Source organism: Chanodichthys erythropterus, chromosome 12 (assembly GCF_024489055.1).
Source record: "Chanodichthys erythropterus isolate Z2021 chromosome 12, ASM2448905v1, whole genome shotgun sequence".
Classification (NCBI taxonomy): Eukaryota; Metazoa; Chordata; class Actinopteri; order Cypriniformes; family Xenocyprididae; genus Chanodichthys; species Chanodichthys erythropterus.
In genome coordinates this window covers 48,977,545-49,000,997 of record NC_090232.1, presented here as the reverse complement: position 1 = coordinate 49,000,997, position 23,453 = coordinate 48,977,545, and positions in this window count along the sequence as shown.

Sequence of the window (23,453 nt, the reverse complement as noted above, 5' to 3'; positions counted from 1 at the left end):
TTTTTGTTTATCAGCTCATGCTGATGACCTTATAATAATTATTAATAAACAAAGTGATATAAATGTTTTATCTAGACTAATAGAGAAATTTGGTAAATGGTCTTCAGCAAAAGTAAATTGGAAAAAAAAAAGTGAAGCTCTCTTATTAGGGAATTGGAATGAGGGGAAACCAAGTCTTCCTGAAGGTTTGTGTTGGAATAGGTGGGGTTTGAAATACCTTGGAGTTTTTTTTTTTTTGATTTTTTATTTAGATGATAATGTTTTACAAAAAAATTGGGATGGTTTGTTGCAAAAAGTTAAAGGTCATTTAGACAAATGGAAATGGATTCTGCCCAACCTGTCTTATAGGGGAAGAACACTTATTGTAAATAATTTGGTTGCTTTACTTTTATGGAACAGATTGGTTTGTCCATCTCCAGAGCAGGATTGCAGCTTTTTGGGTACATTTTTTGCAAAGACTTCTTGATGGACCCATGGATGTTAGCTGGAGGGCGATGAGCTGTGTGTTCTACTGGGAACTGTTGGAAATTTGGGGATGGATAAGTCACTTTTTTTAATGGACCCCAAGTGCTTGGATTTTTCAAAGCTGTCGTCTTTTTATCAACATCTTTTAAAATGTTGGAGTTTTTTTTTTTCATATTTTTTGGTTGCTGAATGAACCTTTGTTTTTTAAAGCAAGATTAGATTTTTCTACGTCCAATTTTTTACCAGGATTCAGTAAGACATTAAAAGACTCTGGAGTTTTTGTTTTAAATCAGTTGATGTGCCTAACTTGCCTCACTTTGTGGAGGCTGTTACTGAAAGACTGGGAATAAGTTAATCGTTATGCTAAGTTTTTACGGATGAAGGAAAAATGATGTTAGAGGATTTATTTCTAGGGACTAATGTCCCTGACAGTGAAGATCCATTTCCTTTTTTGTTAATCTACCCAAATTTTGAAGGGTGTACAGGTTGTTTCTTTGATTTTTAAAAAGTTTTCATCTGTTGATTTTTTTTTCATGTGTGGGGAAAGATTTATATAAAATGTGTGTGCTCTTATTTAACAAAAGAAAAATCAAATCTCTCTCTCTCTCTCTCTCTCTCTCTCTCTCTCTCTCTCTCTCTTCCGGTGAGGGTGACTGAGGTCCATCGTGTGTGGTGGCGTTGGAGAGCGCTCCTTCTCTTTTGGGGTTTTCACCCTTCTTTTTTCTTTGTTTCTGTTTCTTTTCTTTGTTTCTTTTCCCCCTAAGTTAATTGCGTTATATTTTTATTTATTTAACCCAAGAAAAAAAAACAAACAAAAAAAACAATTTGGTTAATAGGCAACGCAGGTTCCGGGTGCCGGTATGGCAGCCGTTCCGGCGCTAGGAACGGCCTCCCTATCCCTTCGAAATGGGTGCAGGTGTGTGCCAGAGTCGGGTATAACAGTTGAAGATTTGTTGGTGGCGGTGGGGCAAAAGGTTGGGTTCGATAACATAATCTCTGGCTCACGAATGAACAAAGCGATCGTAGTATTTTTGAAGGCTGAAGCGTTAGTGAATCAATTGACCGTGGACGGATTGTGGGTGAAAGAGGCGTTTGTTCCGGTTTCCCCACACTATTTCAAATGTTGCCGTTTGTTTCCAATGATGCAATCATAAAAGAACTTATAAGATTTGGGAAAATTGCAAGTCCCATGAGAATGATACCATTAGGGTACAAAAATACGGCATTAAAGCATGTATTGTCATTTCGACGTCAGATTTTTTTATGTTCCTAATCTCCCAAGTTCGGATCTTATACTTCGGTAAAGTTGGTTTTATATTCGCACATTCGGACTTCTGATAAATTCAGACTTTCCAATAAATGTGCAATAAATTAATGTTTGTGAATTTTAAACAGTGACATGATATTGACAACCAACGATTGTCAACTTACAACATTTTTCACAGTCGATCAAAATAGGCAAGTATTGTTTTAATGGCATATTTACTTGTGAATGTCCACTGAATGTCCAATGTAGTGTGATTACAAGGCTATTGAATACGGATGTCCGAATGTGCGAATATAAAACCAACTTTACCCAAGCGGATCTTAGAAGTCTCTTTTTTGCGTCAATCATGAAGAAAATTCATATATGGTATACGCAAGCACAGAGACTCTGAAATGTTTTGATTGTGGCTCGTATCTGCTGAGGAATGGAGAACTTCAGGCGAACGAAAGGAATAGACAAGACACTGCACATATTGATAGAGTAACGGAGGAGGTGAAGGAACAAGATGAGGTGAGTGGATATGTTTCTAAAAACGTGAGTGATGATCAGCCTGGATGTAGTTATGCTGTTGAAAAACCTGCTAGTGCTTGTGGTGCTATGGATAAGATGGTGAATGAATGCAGTGTAGAGAATGTGTTGCAGTCTTCTTTAGTGACTCAGGCTAGATGTTCAGAGGAGGACTTGGATGAATGGATGGTTTATCTCAGAGTACAGAAGATAGTGTGAGAGATGAGCAGTGGTCTGAGATGGAAAGAGTAAGAGAAAACGATTTGTACACTGTTGAACAAATTAATAGTTCCCTTTCCTGGGAACTATCGACGCTACGTCGGAGGATGTGATGGGAACCCTCTGTATTTTGTGTTCGTGAAGCACCTCTGTATCCAACCAATGAAAAGACGTGACGTCAGAGGCGGGTGACGTCACGGATCAGGAAGCTATGAAGCACACCTGAACACAAAGCACGCCAGATTCTGTTGTCTTCAGCAAGCGCTCTCTGTATCTCGTTTGTCTTATTTATTGTTTGTCTGTCTGATATATTCACACAGTGATCTCTTCGTCCGAGGACAAGAGTTTCAAAGCACAATAAAAAAAGACACATAAAGAGAAATATTATGGCGGAAAAGCAGCAGTTCAAAAAGTGTGTTCCTCCCTGCCCACGCTTCATTGTGGAAGGGGATACACACGACATGTGTGTAAAATGCCTGGGGGTTGAGCACGCACAGGCGGCTCTCGAGGGAGCCGTCTGTGTGCACTGTGAGCGGCTCACCCTCAGAGTGCTGCGATCGCGTCGAGAGCTCTTCGAGGAGGGCGCCAAGGCGAGTGCTCCCCACGGGTCCGGTCCCGCTGCTGCCGAGGCACAGCGCAGGCTGCGCTCGTGGGGTTCACAGATGGATCTAGCGGAGGGGGAAGAGACGGGCCCTGCCTTATCGCTTCCCTTACCCGCTAGACCCAGTGTCTCTCCTTTGGTGGTGGAAGCACGCGTAGCGGTTTCTTCCCCCTGAAGAGAGGCACCGATGCTCAATATATCTTCCTCCGAGGAGGTTGATGTAGAGAGTGTCGATGATGTACTGCCATCAACATTACCGCCAGGCATATCAAGCCGACCTGCTGGGGGAAATTGATCAGAGCGGGGCAGCGTCCTTTGAGGCGATTCATGAATTGCGTAAAGCCACAGATTTAGCTCTCCGGGCCACCAAGGAAACGGCCAAATCCATCGGCCGTTCTATGGCAGCCCTGGTGGCAACGGAGAGGCACCTATGGTTGAATCTGTCGGATATCAAGGAACATGATAAAAATACGCTCATGGACGCGCCGCTGTCTCCTGATGGCCTGTTCGGCGACGCAGTGTCAACTGTCATCGACAGGTTTCAGGAGTCACGTAAACAAACGGCGGCATTCTCTAAAGTCATTCCCCGCCGCGCTCATCCCCCCGAGGCTGCTGGGCGGGAGCAGCCTCGGCCGACAGCCAGCTCCTCAGCAACATCCGCGCACAGAGCGCAGCAAAAAGCCAGTGTCACCTCCCGTACTCCCCCGCGCAGTGCCTGGGGACCGGGACAGGCGGCACAGGCGAAGCCTTCCGGAGGTAGGGCGGATCTGAGGACCGTCATTATCTCCCGGAAGGCTTCAAAGAAGAAGTCCTGACACTAGTGTCACAGGATTTCTTGAGGGCAGCCCCCTCCGGGAGGATTCGGATATCGGGTCTTCCTCGGTGCCCTCAGGGGACCGTTCTGCCAACCCTGCCACCAAGTGTGAGTCAGGGCGCAGCGGTCTCCACCGATCCTCCGAGGGGGGTCGGTCAGCACGTGATTCGCCTGTCTGCCGGTGCGCCGCGTCAGATGGACGAGCCAAGTGCTCAAAAAACACCAGAGACCAGTCTCGAGAGACTGGTTCCCTTAGAATATTTGGAAGAGTGGAAACATCTCCCGAATGTTTCGAAGTGGGTGCTGCTCATGATAGAACAGGGCTACAGAATTCAGTTCGGTTCACGACCGCCCAGGTTCAACGGGGTGCTTCCCACGGTGGTAACCCCAGAGCAGTCTCTGGTGATGGAGCAAGAAGTAACGACGCTTTTGCAAAAAGGGGCTATAGAAAGGGTTTCCCCTCCCAGCAAAATGTTGGGCTTTTACAGCCGCTACTTCATTATTCCGAAGAAGGATGGAGGGTTGCGTCCGATCATAGATTTACGTGTGCTAAATCGATTTGTAAAGAAGCTGAAGTTCAAAATGCTTACACTCAGACAGATCATCCCTCAGATCAGGTCCGAGGACTGGTTTGTAGCGATAGATCTGAAAGATGCATACTTTCATGTGTCCATCCATCCTTCACACAGGAAGTTCCTCAGGTTTGCTTTCGGGGGCGAAGCTTACCAATACAGGGTTCTTCCGTTCGGCCTATCCCTCTCACCCCGCACGTTCACGAAGTGCGTGGATGCAGCGCTGGCTGGAGATGGCGGTGTTCCTTGCACTAAAACACTTCCTCCCCGACCTGAGAGACCATCATGTGTTGGTCCGCACGGACAACACTACGGTGGTCTCATATATCAACCATCATGGGGGTTTGCGGTCTCGCCCATTATCAAAGTTGGCCAGCCGCATCCTCCTCTGGTCCCAGGGGAAGCTCCTCTCGCTGAGAGCTGCTTACATCCCCGGGCGGTTGAATGTGGGAGCGACAGGGCGCGAGACCGGGGGAATGGAAACTCCACACCGAGGTGGTGGACTTGATATGGAAAACTTTCGGTCGAGCTCAAGTCGATCTCTTTGCCACAGAGGAGTCAGCTCAGTGCCCTCTGTGGTACTCACTTCAGCACCCAGCACCTCTAGGGCTGGATGCCATGCTGCAGACGTGGCCGAGGCTACGTCTTTATGCATTCCCCCCAGTTTAAATGCTCCCGGGAGTTCTGGAAAAGGTTCGCCAGGAGAAGGTCGACCTAATATTGGTGGCCCCTTACTGGCCGACCAGAATATGGTTTTCAGACATAATGTCTCTACTGCACGGCTCTCCCTTGGAGCTTCCTCTCAGGCAGGATCTCCTGTCTCAAGTGGGCGGCACGATTCTCCATCCCCGCCCAGAAATGTGGAAACTGTGGGCCTGGCCCCTGAGGGGGCAAGACTCATAGAAACTGGTCTCCCAACCGAGGTTGTGGAGACCATCCTTCATTCCAGAGCTCCCTCCACGAGGAAGTTGTGCTTATACAAATGGAAAGTGTTCTCTCTGTGGTGTGAACAGCATAATTTGGACCCGGTCCATTCCTCAGTCTCAGACGTGCTTCGGTTCCTTCAGGAAAAGTTCTCGGAAGGTTTAACCCCTTCCACGCTGAAAGTATATGTGGCCGCTATTTCGGCTCATCATATCCCTGTAGGGGGCTCCTCGCTGGGTCGAGACCCCTTAGTAGTATGCTTCCTCCGTGGTGCACTCAGGTTGAGGCCTGTGGTGCGCACAAAGAACCCGACCTGGGACCTCACTATTGTGCTCCAAGGGCTGGCTGAGGCTCCCTTCGAGCCAATAGAAGAGGTGTCAGACAAGTTCCTGACACTCAAAACTATCTTTCTCTTGGCCGTCTCTTCTCTGAAGAGAATTGGTGATTTACAAGCGCTGTCAGTCGCTCCATCCTGTCTCTGGTATGGTGAAAGCCTTTCTACATACCAGGCCGGGCTATGTTCCAAAGGTTCCGACGAGGGTCCCAGGCCCCATTGTACTGGAGGCTTTCTGCCCGCCTCCTTTCACAAATGTGGATCAGGAAAGAAAGAATCTGCTTTGCCCTGTAAGAGCACTAGATGCGTATGTCCACAGAGCTGCCCTGTGGAGAAAAACAGAACAATTGTTTGTGTGTTATGGGTCCCCTAAGAAGGGGGACCCAGCATCTAAACAGCGGATGAACAAGTGGGTGGTCGAGGCCATCTCACTTGCGTATGAGACGGTGGGGCGCCCGTGTCCTTTGATGGTGTGGGCTCACTCCACGAGAGGTATGGCCGCGTCCAGAGCTCTTCTGTCTGGTGTCTCTATGGATGACATTTGTGGTGCGGCTGGATGGTCATCACAGCACACCTTCATCAGATTTTATAATCTTCATCTTAATATCACTCCCGGGGCCAGGGTGCTACAAGATAGCAGCCAGGCACTTGGAGAGACGGCGTAGTTGGGATTGCGTTCCCATCCTGTCATCCGACGTAGCGTCGATAGTTCCCACGAAAGGGAACGTCTCGGGTTACGAGTGTAACCCTTGTTCCCTGAGTAAGGGAACGAGACGCTACGTCACGTGGCCGTATCTCCCGCATACCTGGTGCGCTTGCTTCAGACAACCTACAGAAGTTGGCGTGCTTTGTGTTCAGGTGTGCTTTATAGCTTCCAGGGGCCGTATTCACAAAACATTTTATCTTACCACTAAGAGTTCTCCTAAATAGCAGTAAAAGTTCTTAGCTAAGAGTTTTCTCTTAAAAACTGTTCACAAAGCTGCTGAGACAAACTTTTACTAAGGAATAGACTGAAGTCTTAAGCTAAGAGTAAGGGCGGGGTTGACCTCGTTGCTATGGAGTAAACACACAGTTATTGGCTGATGGGGGAGGAGTCAGTGATTTAATCATAGAAATATTGTAGAATGAGGTATCATGTTTCCATATTAAAATAAAAGTTTAAAAATACAAATGTTGCCCTATTCAAAATAAAATGTTACCCTATTGTTGCCATAAAGGTTTTAAAATATAGGCTAAGTGTTACAAATTCAACTAGTATATACAGTTAATATATATATATATATATATATATATATATATATATATATATATATATATATATATATATATATATATGTGTGTGTGTGTGTGTGTTTTTTTTTTTTTACTCTATTCGATCATTTGTAAGTGTGAACTCATGAAAACCACTGGCACAGGTAATCAGACAATCTTGATTTATTTGTTAAAAGTTTTTTTTGGCGTCTCATCGTAGATTCAAATCTATGAATCAAAATGTATTGCATTTATGAAGAAAAGGCTCTGTCGCTATTGCCTCAATGGCGTTCAGTGTCTTTGAGTGGATTAGGACTGTTTGTGATTTGGTCTTACCCACGTAGAAGGCAACGTTCTCAGGACCTTACGCAACGTTCCCTAAAAGTTCTCAAAAGGTGATGAAATTTCTGAACCTTTACAGAACATTTGGGACATAAAACATCCTCTTTTGGTAATGAAAGTGCTGCAGTTCAAGGTTCCTTATATGACTTTAGGGGGACGTTCCATTTTGGTTATTTTATGGTCAAAAAAAGAACGTTACAAAGAGGATGTTTGGGACATTAACAGAACGTTCCCACACGGTCCTCTGTTGATCATTTAATAACGTTCCCGATATGAGTTTAGGGGAACGTTCCATTAGGTTAGTAGGTGACAGCCTTGCTAGAAATTTTACGTTCCCAGAACATTCTCAGAACGTTCCCACTGGTGTTGAGTAACGTTCCCAGTATGTTCACAGACGGTCAAGATGTGGAGTTCTTTCTTAAGGTTTGGGGGACGTTATTTGGTGGACCTTCAGGGAACATTCAAGACATTCTCTGAACGTTTAGGGAACCATAATTTATTTGGAAATGTTCTCAGAACGTCCCTGCTGCCCTTTTCAAAAAAATGAACTGAACATTAGAGCTAAATTGACTAATAAAAGTGGCTGTTCAAATGAAAACTTATTTTTTTAAAAGGTCTTTATAGGTTATTCCTTAATTAATATTATGAAACATTTCTTTAAATTTCAAATCTCTTGCAGTAAGTCGTTAGCTGCAGCACATGCATGATCTAATGAAACTTCTGTATCACTGCATCAACAACTACACAGTTACTGTCTTTAAATAAAGCAACATGCAGCAAAACATCAATGTTTCTGAATCATCACTGACTGAAGCTCAGGAGCTACCCTTCAGCACAATGGTGACACACAAATCTCATATAACAGAAACAACATTAAACACTAACAGATCTCTCTAGATCTCTGCATCTTCACTTATTACAAACCACTCTGACTTTGTTTCTTTCATACAAATCTTCTTTATGAGGTGTTGATGTTTTATCAAAATTTATAAATTTCACCGTTATGGAGGTAAGCGCTTGCTTTAGTTGGGCTCCTGACCCTTGACAATTTGACTTTAGTTTTTCTCCAATTGTTATAACTGTGTTTTCTAAAGCATTTGGTACAATAAAAAATTGTGAGAAAATTAAAATTTAATCAAATGGGTTCAGATGCTTGATCGTTGATGATGATATAGAGTCATACAGTGGTCTTATTCACAGATCTTTGAATATTGTTTTCATTCACCTAGACATAATGCTGGAGAACCTGTTCTACTTTGAAATTATGAAAGTGTTTATCCTTATGCAGAAATTATTCAGATAGAATCATGTAGATTCACACAGATATCAAGATTCTGCATATGATCCTCAACAATGGTGACAAAATTTTCAGATAAACTCTGAACATCACAAAACAAGCTACTAAAGTCACAAAAAAGATATTTTAGTGTCACCATCGCTGAGAATCATACGCTGATTCATGATGTCTGTGTGAGTCTGAAAAACACCGCTCAAAACTCAATGTATAATGTATAAAAAGAACTAATAAAAAAGGGAGTAAAAAAACTTCAATTAATACAAAAATAACATTTAACACACTCAGTTTAGATTCTGGTGATGATCAATGAATCAGGACACTCCATGGTGACTAAATCACCAGCACAAAACAACCAAATTCATCTGATCAGACTTTTTTTTTTTTTTTTTTTTGCTATAACTAATGTGTTTTGAAAACATAGTTAAAGCAGCCAGAGAAAATCAAATGTTAAATATGGCAAGAATCAAGAGCCCATCTAAAGCAAACGCTCACCTCTATAACGGTGACTTCAAACTTTATTATTTTCTATAAAATACCCACACAGGAGGCGACATTCTCGTGACCTTGTGCAACTTTGTCTAAAAGTTCTCTAAAAGTGACAAAAATTCTAAAACTTTACAGAACATTTGGGACATAAAACATCCTCTTTTGGTAATGAAAGTGCTGCAGTTTAAGTTTCCTTATATGATTTTAGGAGGACGTTCCAATTTAATTTTATGCTCACACAAGAACGTTATAATGAGGATATTTAGGACATTAAACTGAACGTTGCTACATGGTCTTCTGTTGGACATTTAATAACTTTCCGGATATGAGAAAACACAATATTTACAGATCTGTGAATAAGGTCACTGTATGATGATCAAATCAACAACAATGACTAAGCATCCAAACCCAATTGATCACATTTATTTTCTCACAATTTTTTATAGTAACAAATACTTTAGAAAAACACAGTTACAACAACTGGAGAAAAAATAAAGTCAAATTGTCAAGGGTCAGGAGCCCAACTAAAGCAAGCACTTACCTCCGTAACGGTGATATCTATAAATTTTGATAAAACATCAACACCTCATAAAGAAGATTTGTATGAAAGAAACAAAGTCAGAGTGGTTTGTAATAAGTGAAGATGCAGAGATCTAGAGAGATCTGGGGCCGTATTCACAAAACATCTTAAGGCTAAAAGTAGCTCCTAAATTGCTGATTTAGGAGAAACTCTTAAAAATAATGGGCGTGTCAATCCTAATTTTAGGACTCCTAAATTTTTGCTCTAAGAGTATTTCACAAAGCATTTTAGCGCTAAAACTAGCTCCTAAATCTGTGAAACGTTAGGAGTAGTCAAGAGGACTCCCAAGTCACTAAGACCAAATCACAAACAGTCCTAATCCACCCAAAGACACTGAACACCATTGAGGGAATAGCGATAGAGCCTTAGGTGCTGAACCTTTTCTTCATAAATGCAATAAAATGCAATGCAATGCAATTAAAAAAAAAAAAAAAAAAAAAAAAAAAAAAAAAATTATTTATAGATTTGAATCTATGATGAGATGCCAAAAATTAATCTGTAACAAATAAATAAATATTGTCTGATTACCTGTGGCAGTGGTTTTCATGGGTTCACACTCACAAATAATTTAATAGAGTAAAAAAAAAAAAAAAATATATATATATATATATATATATATATATATATATATATATATATATATATATATATATATTTAATATAATAAATACACAGACGATATATATATATATATATCGTCTGTGTATTTATTCCTCTCCTCGTGCTGATTAGAAAGACCGTTTGAATGTGTTTCTCCCAAACTTTGTTTATAAAACATAATTTGTCGGTTGAATTCTGCATTCTCTTGAGATAAAAACATCCAAGAGGTGGACAATTAACTGTATAGTTTAATTAGTGACACTTAGCCTACATTTTAAAACCTTTATGGCAAAAATATGTCAACATTTTATTTTGACTGTGGGAACATTTTTATTAAAAAAAACTTTATTTGAATAGGGCAACATTTGTATTTTAAAACCTTTATTTTAATATGTAAACATGACACCTCATTCTACAATATTTCTATGATTAAATCGCTGACTCCTCCCCCATCAGCCAATCACTGTGTGTTTAGTCCAAAGCAACGAGGTCAACCCAGCCCTTACTCTTAGCTTGAGACTTCAGTCTATTCCTTAGTAAAAGTTTGTCTCAGCAGCTTTGTGAATAGGTTTTAAGAGAAAACTCTTAGCTAAGAACTTTTAGGAGAACTCTTAGTGGTAAGATAAAATGTTTTGTGAATACAGCCCCTGTTATTGTTTAATGTTGTTTGTGTTGTCTGAGTTTTATGTGTCACCATTGTGCTGAAGGGTAGCTCCTGTGCTTCAGTCAGTGATGATCCAGAAACACTGATGTTCTGCAGGATGTTGCTTTATTTAAAGACAGTAACTGTGTAGTTGCTGATGCAATGATACAGCAGTTACATTTAGCTCATGTGTGTGTTTTTGTCAGCTAATGATTTAATGCAAGAGATTTGCAATTTAAAGAAAAGGTTTCATAATATTAATCCAGAAAATATCTGTAGAGAGCTTTAAGTGAAAATAGTTTTTGTTTGAACAGCCACTTATATTAGTCAGGTTTTTGACAAGGGCAGCGGGGACGTTCTGAGAACATTTCCAAATAAATTATGGTTCCCTAAACGTTCAGAGAATGTCTTGAATGTTCCCTGAAGGTCCACCAAATAACATCCCCCAAACCTTAAAAGAACTCCACATCGTGACCGTCTTTGAATAATGGGAACGTTACTCAACACCAGTGGGGATGTTCTGAGAATGTTCTGGGAACGTACAATTTCTAGCGGGGTAGTGACTTAGGAGTCCTCTTGACTACTCCTAATGTTTCACAGATTTAGGAGCTAGTTTTAGCGCTAAAATGCTTTGTGAAATACTCTTAGAGCAAAAATTTAGGAGTCCTAAAATTAGGACTGACACGCCCATTATTTTTAAGAGTTTCTCCTAAATCGGCAAGTTAGGAGCTACTTTTAGCCTTAAGATGTTTTGTGAATACGGCCCCTGATCCGTGACGTCACCCGCCTCTGACGTCACGTCTTTTCATTGGTTGGATACAGAGGTGCTTCACGAACACAAAATACAGAGGGTTCCCATCACGTCATCCGACATAGCGTCTCATTCCCTTACTCAGGGAACAAGGGTTACACTCGTAACCCGAGACGTTTTCTTGATGAAATAAAAGGGAAAGCAAGAGTAGAAATTGGTGATTTTTTTCCTGATCTCGAGAAATTTGTTTCTTCAGTAACTTGAACCCGAAAAAGTTTGGAAAAGAGCAGATAACGAGGGGGAAAGTTAAGGACTTATGGCGATCTTTTTTTCTTTCTTTTTTTTTTTTTTCTGCTTTGTTTCCTCTCTCTTTCTGATGGAGATCTTACGAGTAGGATCACTAAACGTGAATGGAATGAGGGATATGCAAAAACGTGCATCTCTTTCTGTGATTATTAATTTGAATGAGTTAAATGTTATTTTCTTACAAGAAACTCACAGTAATCTAGATCTAGTAATGTAATCTTATCTATAATGAAGGTGATTGGGGGCTATGGTGGAAGGGAGAGCATTTTCTAAGTCATGGGAATAATCTAAGTGCAGGGGTGGCAATATTTTTTCCTCTCAATTTCAATATTTTGTGGAAAAATGAATTGGAACCTGGAAGACTTTTGATTGTTAGAGCTGAAATACATAATATGCACTTTATTTTTGTGAATATTTATGCTCCAAATTTAGGATTTGAGAGAATAAGGTTTTTTTTCTAAATTAGAACAGTTCTTAAGACAACAACATGATAAAGATTTTGTTGTTTTTGGTGGAGACTGGAACTGCACTTTAGATTTCAAAATAGATAGGAATGGGGAAGAACCACATCCATTGTCAGCGACTTGTCTTGCAAAAGTGGCACAAAATCTACACCTGTCAGATGTATGGAGGGAAAACAATCCTTTAGTTAAAGAGTATTCTTGGGTAAGTTTTAGTAATGACATTTTCTGAGGCTCGTTTAGACAGGTTTTATTTATCTCATAATATGAAGAATAGGACCCTAAATACAACTATTACTCCTGTTCCTTTTTCAGATCAAAAACTAATAACAGTTGAGTGTAGTCTCATAACAAAAACCTATAAGAGTTCTTATTGGCATTTTAATGTTAAATTGTTGGAAGACAAACATTTTTGTAAAAATTTTAATAATTTTTGGGATGTTTAGAAGAATGAGAAAGGAAGATATGATGATATTATTCAGTGGTGGGAGATTGGAAAGGTGTTTATTAAGGAGTATTGCCATATTGCCATATAACAATATTCTTCCCATTTCAACTTGTGTTTAAAAAAAAAAACATTGGAGAGCTTGGAGCAAGAACTTAAGATTATTGAAGAGAATATGATTGTAAATGCTTCTACTAACTTGAAGGTTATGTGGACTGAAAAGAAAAACTGTTTGAATTCAATCCTTAATGAAAAAGTCAAAGGAGAGCTTATAAAGAATCGCTTTCTAACAAAAAGAGACATAGATGCTCCTACGTCCTTCTTTTTTAATTTGGAAAACTAAACATGGACAAAAGATGTTGCTTTTAAAAGATGAGAATGGACATCTTGTTCCAGATCCAGAAAGGATGCAAAAACTTGCACTGGATTTTTACACTGAATTATATTCTGCTGATTCTTTAAATGATCAATGCAGATATGAACTTTTACAAGATCTTCCTGTGTTATCCACGAAAAAAAAAAAAAAAAAAAACTTTTGGAAGCGCAACTTACTTTTAATTAACTGACCTCAGCAGTAATGGAACTCTCATCAGGTCAAGCACCAGGAATTGATGGACTTCCTGCTGAATTTTATAAATGTTTTTGGACTATTATTGGTCAGGACTTTGATTTTGAAGTTGCTCAAAAATGTATTCATGAGTTCACATATACATATGATTAGATAGAGAGAGTAATTCGTATTTGGCGTGCTGTCCAGGGGGAGGGCTCCGAGCTCGGAATTTGGGCCCGAACCCAGAGTACTCCCCCCGGATGTGGTTATGAGAGATGGAATTTAGAAGTGAGGAGATGGGGTGGTGGAGGGATGCTGATAAACTGTCAAACGAACGAAGGTAAGTGTGCCATATATATACCTCCATTGGTTGATTAGCTGAATGCTTTCCACCTGTGATAATTAGTCTAATAATCTGCACCTGCTCCTCCCGAATTTTGTTAAAAAAACATCATTAAGTGAAGGATGCCTAACAAGAAGTTGTCAGCGTGCTACTTTAACATTGCTTCCAAAGAAGGGGGATCTGACATTACTAAAAAATTGGAGACCTATAGCAATCTTTGTTCAGAATATAAAATTCTCTCTAAGTGTCTTGCTAAAAGTTGAATGGTGTATTGCATGAAATTATTCATACAGATCAATCATATTGTGTAAAGGGCAGATCTTTTGCAGATAATTTACATCTGATGTGGGATCTTTATTTCTACCAAAAAGACTCGAGGGAGAATTAAATATGAATGATTTATTTGGTACAAGATCAGATTAAAGAAATAATAAAAATAAAATAAAACCCTCGACAAGCTCTGTCTCAAAGTTCTTTGGCGTAGGCCCCCGTCTTTCTCCAGGTCTTGATGTTAGCTGGTAGGTCCTGCCTGAAGATAAAGGCAGGGGCGGAGCCTACCCCCCCTGCGAGTGGACAGGGACCATCCTGGTGGTGGCGGGGAGGATGGAGGGGAACTTCACTACGACACCTACGGGCAGCAAAGTAGTATGGTGAGATCATTCTATATATAGTCGATGTCGAGCTGTGATTGGCTACGCCAGATTGCGAATTAATGACGTGCATTAGAGTCTTTCTGGTAGAACTTGCGCATACGCTTTCATTTCTACCAAAAAGACTCGAGGGAGAATTAAATATGAATGATTTATTTGGTACAAGATCAGATTAAAGAAATAATAAAAATAAAATAAAACCCTCGACAAGCTCTGTCTCAAAGTTCTTTGGCGTAGGCCCCCGTCTTTCTCCAGGTCTTGATGTTAGCTGGTAGGTCCTGCCTGAAGATAAAGGCAGGGGCGGAGCCTACCCCCCACCCCCCCCCCCCCCCAAAAGAAGGGAAAATCCGCTTACCTAAGAACCTGTGATTGAAAGTAGAAAGAGTTGAATGAGGAAGACGATATAGACATTGTGTTATGAACTTATAAAATGGCATGGTGAAAGTAAGCCACGTTAGGCATGAAACAAACATGATAAATAAAGCCACGTTAGGCTTAAATTACTGGCTACGATTAGCCATGAAGCAAATAAGATAAATAAAGCCACGTTAGGCGCAATTACTGGCTACGATTAGCCAAGAAGTAACATGATAAATAAAGCCACGTTAGGCTTAAATTACTGGCTACGATTAGCCATGAAGCGAACATGATAAATAAAGCCACGTTAGGCACAATTACTGGCTACGATTAGCCAAGAAGTAACATGATAAATAAAGCCACGTTAGGCATCATTACTGGCTACAATTAGCCATTAAGTAACATGATAAATAAAGCCACGTTAGGCATAAATTTTATGATCTGAGCTCCTTTAGTAAATTGCTGGGATAAAGGACGAAAGCCCCGATGGGCTGCGCAGCACAAGAGAGAAGGATGCAAATGCAATGTGAGAAGCAATAGGCTGCAGTAGCCACCACCAGTAGCTAGCGAAAAGGTAGGCTTACCTTGATTGTAGGTTGAGAGAGCTTGTTGAGCGTTAAGTAGAATTTGCTTGTCGGGTCTGATGTAGATCTTGTATGCCGTGGACGACCATCTGCCTAACATTTGAATGGTAGAGTCAGGAACACCGCTTCAGCTGCTGTTGTCGCAGCTCCGATGCGAAAGGAATGCCCGGTGTATAGATGTGGAGAAAGATCGCAAAGTGTTAAGACAGAAGCTCTAAACCATTGCTTTGTCATTGGGAGTCTATTAGGTAATATAAATAGGGGTGATTTTTTTGGAGTGCGAGGACGTGCTTTGAGGTACCTGACCATGGATGTGTAAGGGCAGAAAAAATTATTAATTTTTGAGATCGTAATAGTGACGCCTGTGCCGGAAGAATCAGCTTTAGAATATTTAATGAATAAATTAAAAGAAGATGAAGAGAAACGCAAATCGGAGAGACATAAGCCGCGAGCAGAATTAAAGATTTTTGAATCAGAGGCGAATTCCCCTAATCGCATAAACCCATAAAAAGCAGACAGAAACACTGCCTCGAGGAGAATGTTTATGTACTCGCAAAACGAACTGTTACTTAGAGAAGAAATAAGTCTGTGCAGAAGATTTAGCGTTATGGGGAAGCGTTTGTCTGGTGTCTTTTGAGCAGATTTTCTATGCCTTTGAGTAAAAGCCGAATAGCGGGCGTTGAGAAAATACTTGGATAGTTGGGATTATGGAATCGTGCGTGAAATTGAATGCCAGCAAGCAGTTTACGTATTGTAGCGATCTTCAGATTACGGGATTCGAAACAATGAACTACGAATGCACAAATTGTAGAAATTAAAATGGGGAGAATAGGAATTCTGAACGAAAAACAGAATTTCGTAAACCAGGACCATGCCGAAACGTAGGATTTGAGTGTCGATGGCGCAACTCCTTGAGTGATATAAAGACTAGCAGAATTTAATAGGATATTGAGATGAGAGCCTAGTTCAGGATTAATTCTGCCAGGGTCGGGCATGGTGTTGGATTCTGGTTCGCTGCTGGGCAAAGATGTCTGAAAGCCTGCAAACGAGAACGAGAGAGAGCGTCAGCAATGACATTTGTATGCCCTGGAATATGCACGGCTTTAAGGAAGAAATTGTGTGTGACGGATTGCCAAGTTAAGCGACGGAGCAGAGGCATTATAGTTTGGCAATGCGAACGTCCTTTATTTATAATGTCGACTGTAGCTGCGTTGTCGCAGTACATCGCGATGCGTTTACGTGACCAAGCGGTACCCCAGAGGACACAAGCTACGACGATGGGGTATAGTTCGTAAAGAGCCGTTGAGGGAGAACTTGGAAACGAGGAAGTAAACTCATCCGACCATTTCTCTGCGAACCATTGCCCTTGAAAGAAACCCCCAAAACCAATGGAAGGGGCTGCATCAGTGAATAACTCGAGTGCAGCTGATGATTCAAAAACCTCGTTGTAAAAAAAAGAAATGCCGTTCCAGTTGTTAAGCAGGAGCGACCAGAACCTGAGGTCTGATCGACACCCGTCATCTAAGTGAATCGAGTCAAACAGGCTATTGACGGAATAGGCCAGTGTAAGCAGACGAGAAATGAAGGAGCGACCTTGAGGGATAATTCGCATAGCGAAATTTAGATGTCCGAGTAGAGAGAGCATGTCCCGTTTAGAAACCGTAGGAGCTACGAGAAAAGACTCTAAGAACGACCTTATTCTGAGAAGTTTATCTTTGGGAAGAGAAGCTTGCATCTGAACGGAATCGAGAACGATACCGAGGAATTCGAGAGAGGTTGACGGACCCATAGTTTTCTCGTTTGAAAGGGGCACGCCTAACTCGAAAAAAAGTGAAGTGATTTTAGTGTTTCGAGTACGGAGCTTTGGGACGAGGGAAAATCTATTAGCAAAAAATTGTCCAGTAGATGTAACACGAAGGGGAGCTTGCAGACATTCAACAGGATCCAACACAAGGCCTCTGATAAGCAATTAAAGATGCGTGGACTACTTCTGCACCCGAAAGTGAGTCTTACTGCGAAATAGAGCAGATTTCTCCATTTAACGCCGAAAAAAGGCCAATCGGAAGAATGAATGGGCATGATCTTAAAGGCATCTGTGATGTCTGCTTTGGCTAGCTGAGCGCCATTCCCTGCAATCTTAATTAGATGAATCGCATCGTCTACCGAAGCGTAGTACAGCGAAAAAAACTCTGGAGGAATGCATTCGTTAACGCTTGCGAGATTATTAGAATGGGGTGAGGACATATCGAAAATCAGGCGCTTTTTCCCTGAATATTTGCGTGTAGCTATGCCGATGGAATTGACTCGATGCAAGGAAAAAGGAGATGAGCTGAAAGGGCCGATAATATATCCTTTATTTAGCTCCTTATCAAGGAGGCTCGAGACTATGTCAGGTTCAGCTAGAGCAGACTGCAGATTCCGAGCTACATAGGGGGTGGAAAGAGGGGAACAAACTCCGACCCGAAATCCTTGAGAGAGCCCAGTGATTAAATAATCGACGATAGTAGAATCGGGGTGAGAAGAGAGGTAGCTAGAGAGTATATCTATGTTAATGGGAGTAGAGGGGTGACCATTTAGAATTTTTTCCGAGGCTGTGCTCTTCCTCTGGACGCTGGTCTGAAGCGTCGTGGGCAGACGGATTTGGGGTGCGGGTCTCTGCAGAAGCTGCAAATATGCAAAAACTTACACTTAGCATAATTACACACAGATTCGTTAAAATTGTTACACAGAGGATTGCCGTGAAGACCGATTATGGGTCTGCCTTTTACATCAAGTGGGGCGTGTGCAGGATCAGCACCATGGACAGCGGGCGACTCCCATGTCTCTAGGCTTTTAGGGCAAAAAGCGGCCGAGTGCACGTGCGAGCTGCACACGACGCAAGCCAAGGCTCGTTGACCCCCGAAGTGACGAATCAAAAGTTCGGGATCGGTCACAGACCAGTCCAGTCTAGTGTTGTAGAGTGTAATGAAAGAAGCAGATTTGGCCGCGAGAGATTTGTGATATTCGTAGAACAGCGTTCCTCCGTAACGCTGATTAAAGTCTGCCAGCATTGCCAGGTAGAGATCTAATTCTCCCCTACGGTCAGGGAAAGATTGACACAAAATATCTCTATATATCCCAAAAGCGATGACGAATTCGCCGAACAACAAGTTACGTTGTAGTCTGGGATCGGAGGTTTTCAGGAAGACTGCCACGTCACCGCAGTCAACCATTTGCCTATCGACTGCTGGCGATGGAAGCAGTAGAGCAGCCAAATTAACATCCTTACCTGAGATTATGTCCGATCTCATTTTTGGAGACACTGAGACTGCAGCAGGAGGAACAAATCGCCTACCGAAATTTTGTGCTGGAGTAGCCGTGGAGAGATTAAATTGCTGCGTAGACGCTGACGTGGCAGCGTTTAGATGTGAAGATGGAGCGAAGGCCGGAGCGACGGATGTAGAGGGTTCCGTAGACAAATCAGCTACACCAGGAAAGGATGAGAGGTTAGTGTAATGACCGGAAGACGTTGAAGGCATTGAAAATCCGGCTCCTAGTCTGCTTTCGAATCCTTTGACGGTTTCGGTTAGTCCTTGAACAGCTTTAAGGAGCTGTACATTAAATGCTTCTGCTCCGTGAGTAGGCGAAAGTGACGTTGCAACGGGAAACTTGGGCCTTTTAGCCTGACTTGGTGGTGAAGTTTTGGCGGTCCACTTCCTGCCTGCTGTTTTGGGTTGGGCGGAGGGAGCCGTAGAGGTAGTGGTATCATCCGTGGTTGGGACAGCGGAGCTGCCCAGGGTGTTGAATGCCAAGACGATGAGATCGTTGCGTGAAATGTCATTACTGACCGGAATACCGGCCTCTTCCAGGATGGCGACAATTTTCTCTGAAGGCCATTGGGACCAGGGGGATTCCCGAGTTTGAATGCGGGTACTCCGGCGCACCGACAGAGGAGAAGGCGGAACTTGATTGTCGTCTGAATCGGTAAGGTCAAAGTCTACGATCGCTTTTTGCGACATAGTGGCTGCGTAGAAAATGTGCTATAAAGCGGGAACTTCACTATGACACCTACGGGCAGCAAAGTAGTATGGTGAGATCATTCTATATATAGTCGATGTCGAGCTGTGATTGGCTACGCCAGATTGCGAATTAATGACGTGCATTAGAGTCTTTCTGGTAGAACTTGCGCATACGCTTTCATGACTATGCTTTTTATAACAATGTTGATGTGGGGTTTTTGTCAATGGACCAAGAGAAGGCCTTTGACAGAGTCGACCATAGTTTTCTTTTTGAGACTCTTAAGGCTTTCGGTTTTGGTGATAATTTAATTTCATGTATAAAATGCTGTATAACGAGGCAACTTGTTTGATCAAAATAGTTGGCGGTCTCAGTGTCCCATAAAGGTTCAGAGGGGTATTAGGCAAGGTTGCCCTATTTCAGGGCAGCTTTATAGCATTGGTCTTGAGACATTGCTCTCTGTAAATTTAGAAGAGAATTAATGGGACTGCAAATCAGAGAAAATAGATTTTTCCCATTCAATTAAATTGACTGCATATGCAGATGATCTTACGGTTTTAATAAGAGGCAATCAAGATGTTAATGTTGTAAAAAAAAGTGTTTAGAAACTTACGAAAAAGCATCCTCTGCAAAAGTTAAATGGGGCAAAAATGAGGCTGTATGGTGTGGGCATGATGATAATAATGGTCCTATCCTTCCTGGAGAGTTGAAATGGGGAAGATAAGGTTTTAAATATTTAGGGCTGTTTTTAGGATCTGAAGAATATAGGAAACAGAATTGGGAGGGACTAGTGGAGAAAACATGTGCTCGGTTGTCTCGATGGAAATGGTTGCTCTTCCAGCTATCCTATAGGGGTAGAGTTTTGGTCTGTAACAATCTTATTGCTGCTGCTTTATGGCATAAGATGATGATTTTAGAACCTCCAGAAGAACTGATAATGGACATTCAAAAACAACTATTTTATTTTATTTATTTTTTTGGACCAGGCATCACTGGCTAAAAGCACCAGTACTTTATCTGCCCAGGATGGAGGGAGGTCAAGGACTTATTGACATCAGATCCAGAATTAAAGCTTTCAGACTTCAGACAGCTCAAAGATTCCTGTATGGTGAAGATGTGAGCTGGTTTGGGGTAGCCTGTGGCCTCCTGAGAAGAGCAGGCAAAATGGGTTTTGATCGTCAGCTGTTCTTAATGGACATTAATAAGCTGGACCTAACTGGTCTGTCATCATTCTATAAGTCAATGCTGAGAGTGTGGAGTGTGAAAAATTTGCAGAGATCTTAATGGTGAACAGAGTCGGTGGTTACTGGAAGAACCCTTGATCTTTAATCTAAAAATTGATGTGGATGTTCTAAAATCAACTTCTGTGAGGAATGCTTTGCGGTCTGCTAGTATTGTAAAATTTGGACATTTACTAACTGAAGATGGATGGATTTCTGCAGAGACTCTGGCTACCAAGCTTGGCCTAAGATCAGTACGAGTTGTGCAGAGGTTGTTGAACCATATATATGAGTGTATACCGTTGGATATAGAGACTCTTTATTTTTACACAAAAAAAGGAAATGCTGTTTCTTCTTTCCCAGAACTGGATATTGCAGCTGCAACTGGATTGTGGCAAGAAATTGAAGGTGGTATTCTTTCCTTTGAGACACCTCAACTGGGACATTTCAGAGACATGGGGGGGGGGGGGGGAGCAACTTATATAGTGTGTGTAAAAGTTATTCATTTTCATGTTCTTGAAACTGTAAAGGAGTCTAAATGGACAGAGTTTTTTGGACCTGACTCTTCCCTGAAAGGTAGCTGGAGGTCCTTGTACAAGCCTCCCATTGAAAAAAGGTCTGGAGACGTGAAATGGCACGTTGTGCATGGTATCATAGCTACAAACAGATACAGAGCACATTTTGATCCACTAGCAGGAATAGGTTGTCCTTTCTGTGAACAACAGAAGATCATTTGTTTGCTAATTGTAGTAGATTATTGCCTCTTTTTGAAATTCTTGGTGGGTGGTGTCAGACTTTAGGCGAATTAAGGTTTCACACCTGAATTGTATATCTATGGACCTAAATATAAACTTTTCGTGGGGTTTTTAGGGGCCAAGCCCCGAAGGGGCTGTAGCCCCTATTGTAATTGTACGTTTTCCCTTTTATTATTATTCTTCCGAATGGGAGTCTATGGCAGCCCTATCAATGGAACATGAGAAAATGATGAAATGTGGCATACTTGTAGAGATGGTCATGTCTAGAAATCTGACCAATTTTGGAGTCTCTAGGGCAAACTCTATAGCGCCACCACCAGTTCAAAATTTCAACATTCTAAAGATTATAACTTTTGATCCATTTGCTCTAGAAAAATACAATTTAGTACATCTGATTTGTCTCTTCATGCTGATGCTATTCAACTTCTTACATTAAGTCTCCGCCCATTACAGTAGCAGCCATTTTGAAAAGTACAGTATTCCGTTTTTTCGCTACTCCTCCTTCAAAATTTGTCCAATTTTGTCCAATCTTTGATCAGATGATCTTTGGTCTGAGCCGCACAGAAATGACTGAACAGATTTTTTTAATTCATCTTTGTTCAAAAGTTATGATGTCACGAAGTTAACGAGGTTGACCCAAAATTGCTATAGAGGCTGTATCTCGGCCAAACTTTGAGCAATCGAAACAAAAATTGGTACACTTGATCAAGACCATGAGCTGAGGTTCCATGCCAAATTTGGGAACAGCGCCAACTACAGGTCATGAGATCTGAAAGATGGCTATTTTGGCCAATAACTTTTGAACACTTTGTTAGAAAATCAAGATCTTGATTGTCTATGAGTGTCTATGGATTCCCTGTGCCATGCCGAATCTGAGGATATCGAATTTGTCAACATCGGATGAACCACCTGTCCGCCATTTTGAATTTTGTCATAAATTGCAATAACTTTTAAACAATTCGACATATCATCACAAAAATTGGTACATATGACCATCAGAGAGTCCTGAAGGTACATGAAAAGTTTCAGCACAGCGCCACCTAGTATTCCACAGATATAATGATTTTTGCAAAATTGCTTATAACTTTTGAAAACATTATCCAAAATTTGTCTGCTTTATGTCATTTTATTCCCTGGCTTATGCCGATTCCGACAATGTGTGATTTGTCATTTTCCTTAAATGTACCTGTCTGCCATATTGAAGTAAATCAGAAACAGTTTTTTCGCTACTCCTCCAACAAATTTTGGTCAATTTTGTCCAAAATCAGCTCAGGTGATCTTTGGACCGAGCCGCACAGAAATGACTGAACGGATTTTTGATATTCGCTACCATTCCCGAGATATTCGTCTCTGAATGTGACCTTGCTTGTGTTTGTTGTCTTATACTAGTTAGCTTAGCATGCTAATTGCTTAGCATGCTAACCAGTTGTCATTCTCTTTAATGTGGCTCTTCAGTTATCAAGTTAACCATGAGCTTCATTAGCATTAAGTTAGCTTAGCATGCTAATATGGTTAGCATGCTAGGTAATGCGTTTTTGTAAATTCTTTCTTACACTAAAAGTTCTCTTCCACAGCCTGTTAAATGTGCATCTTCAAGTAGCTCAATGTGTAAAGCTAGTTACCTGAAGAGCTCTGTATCCCAAGATAGTGGGTTCGAATCCCAGGTGGAGCAGTTTTATGAAATTGTGTGTTTTGATTCCTTTATTGCCTCTTAGATTAGAAATAAATGCTTTTTGTTTCATGCTGTTTTCATTTTCATCTAAGCTTCTGTACATTCTGAGTTCATTCTCGCCTGTAATTCTGAACCAGCTGTTTCATGTTTGTTCATTTTCTGCTGTTTTTCCTCTTCCTGCTCTGTATTGCGCTACAGCATGATGAGCTGCAGAATGACCTAAAGTAAAGTTATTAAATATAACATTCAGTGCAGTTTTATTAAAATTCTTCATTTTGAGTTCATTTTCACATGAACTAATGAGCTTTTTTGCACAGTGGTGCAATGAGATGAGAAATGGACACTGGACCTGGAGGTTGTGGGTTCGAATCCTGTGTTGGGTGGTTATTATGCAATTGTGTGTAATGAGTCATTTTGATTCATTTTTTATCCAAATAAGCATTGTACTAATCTTTATTCCT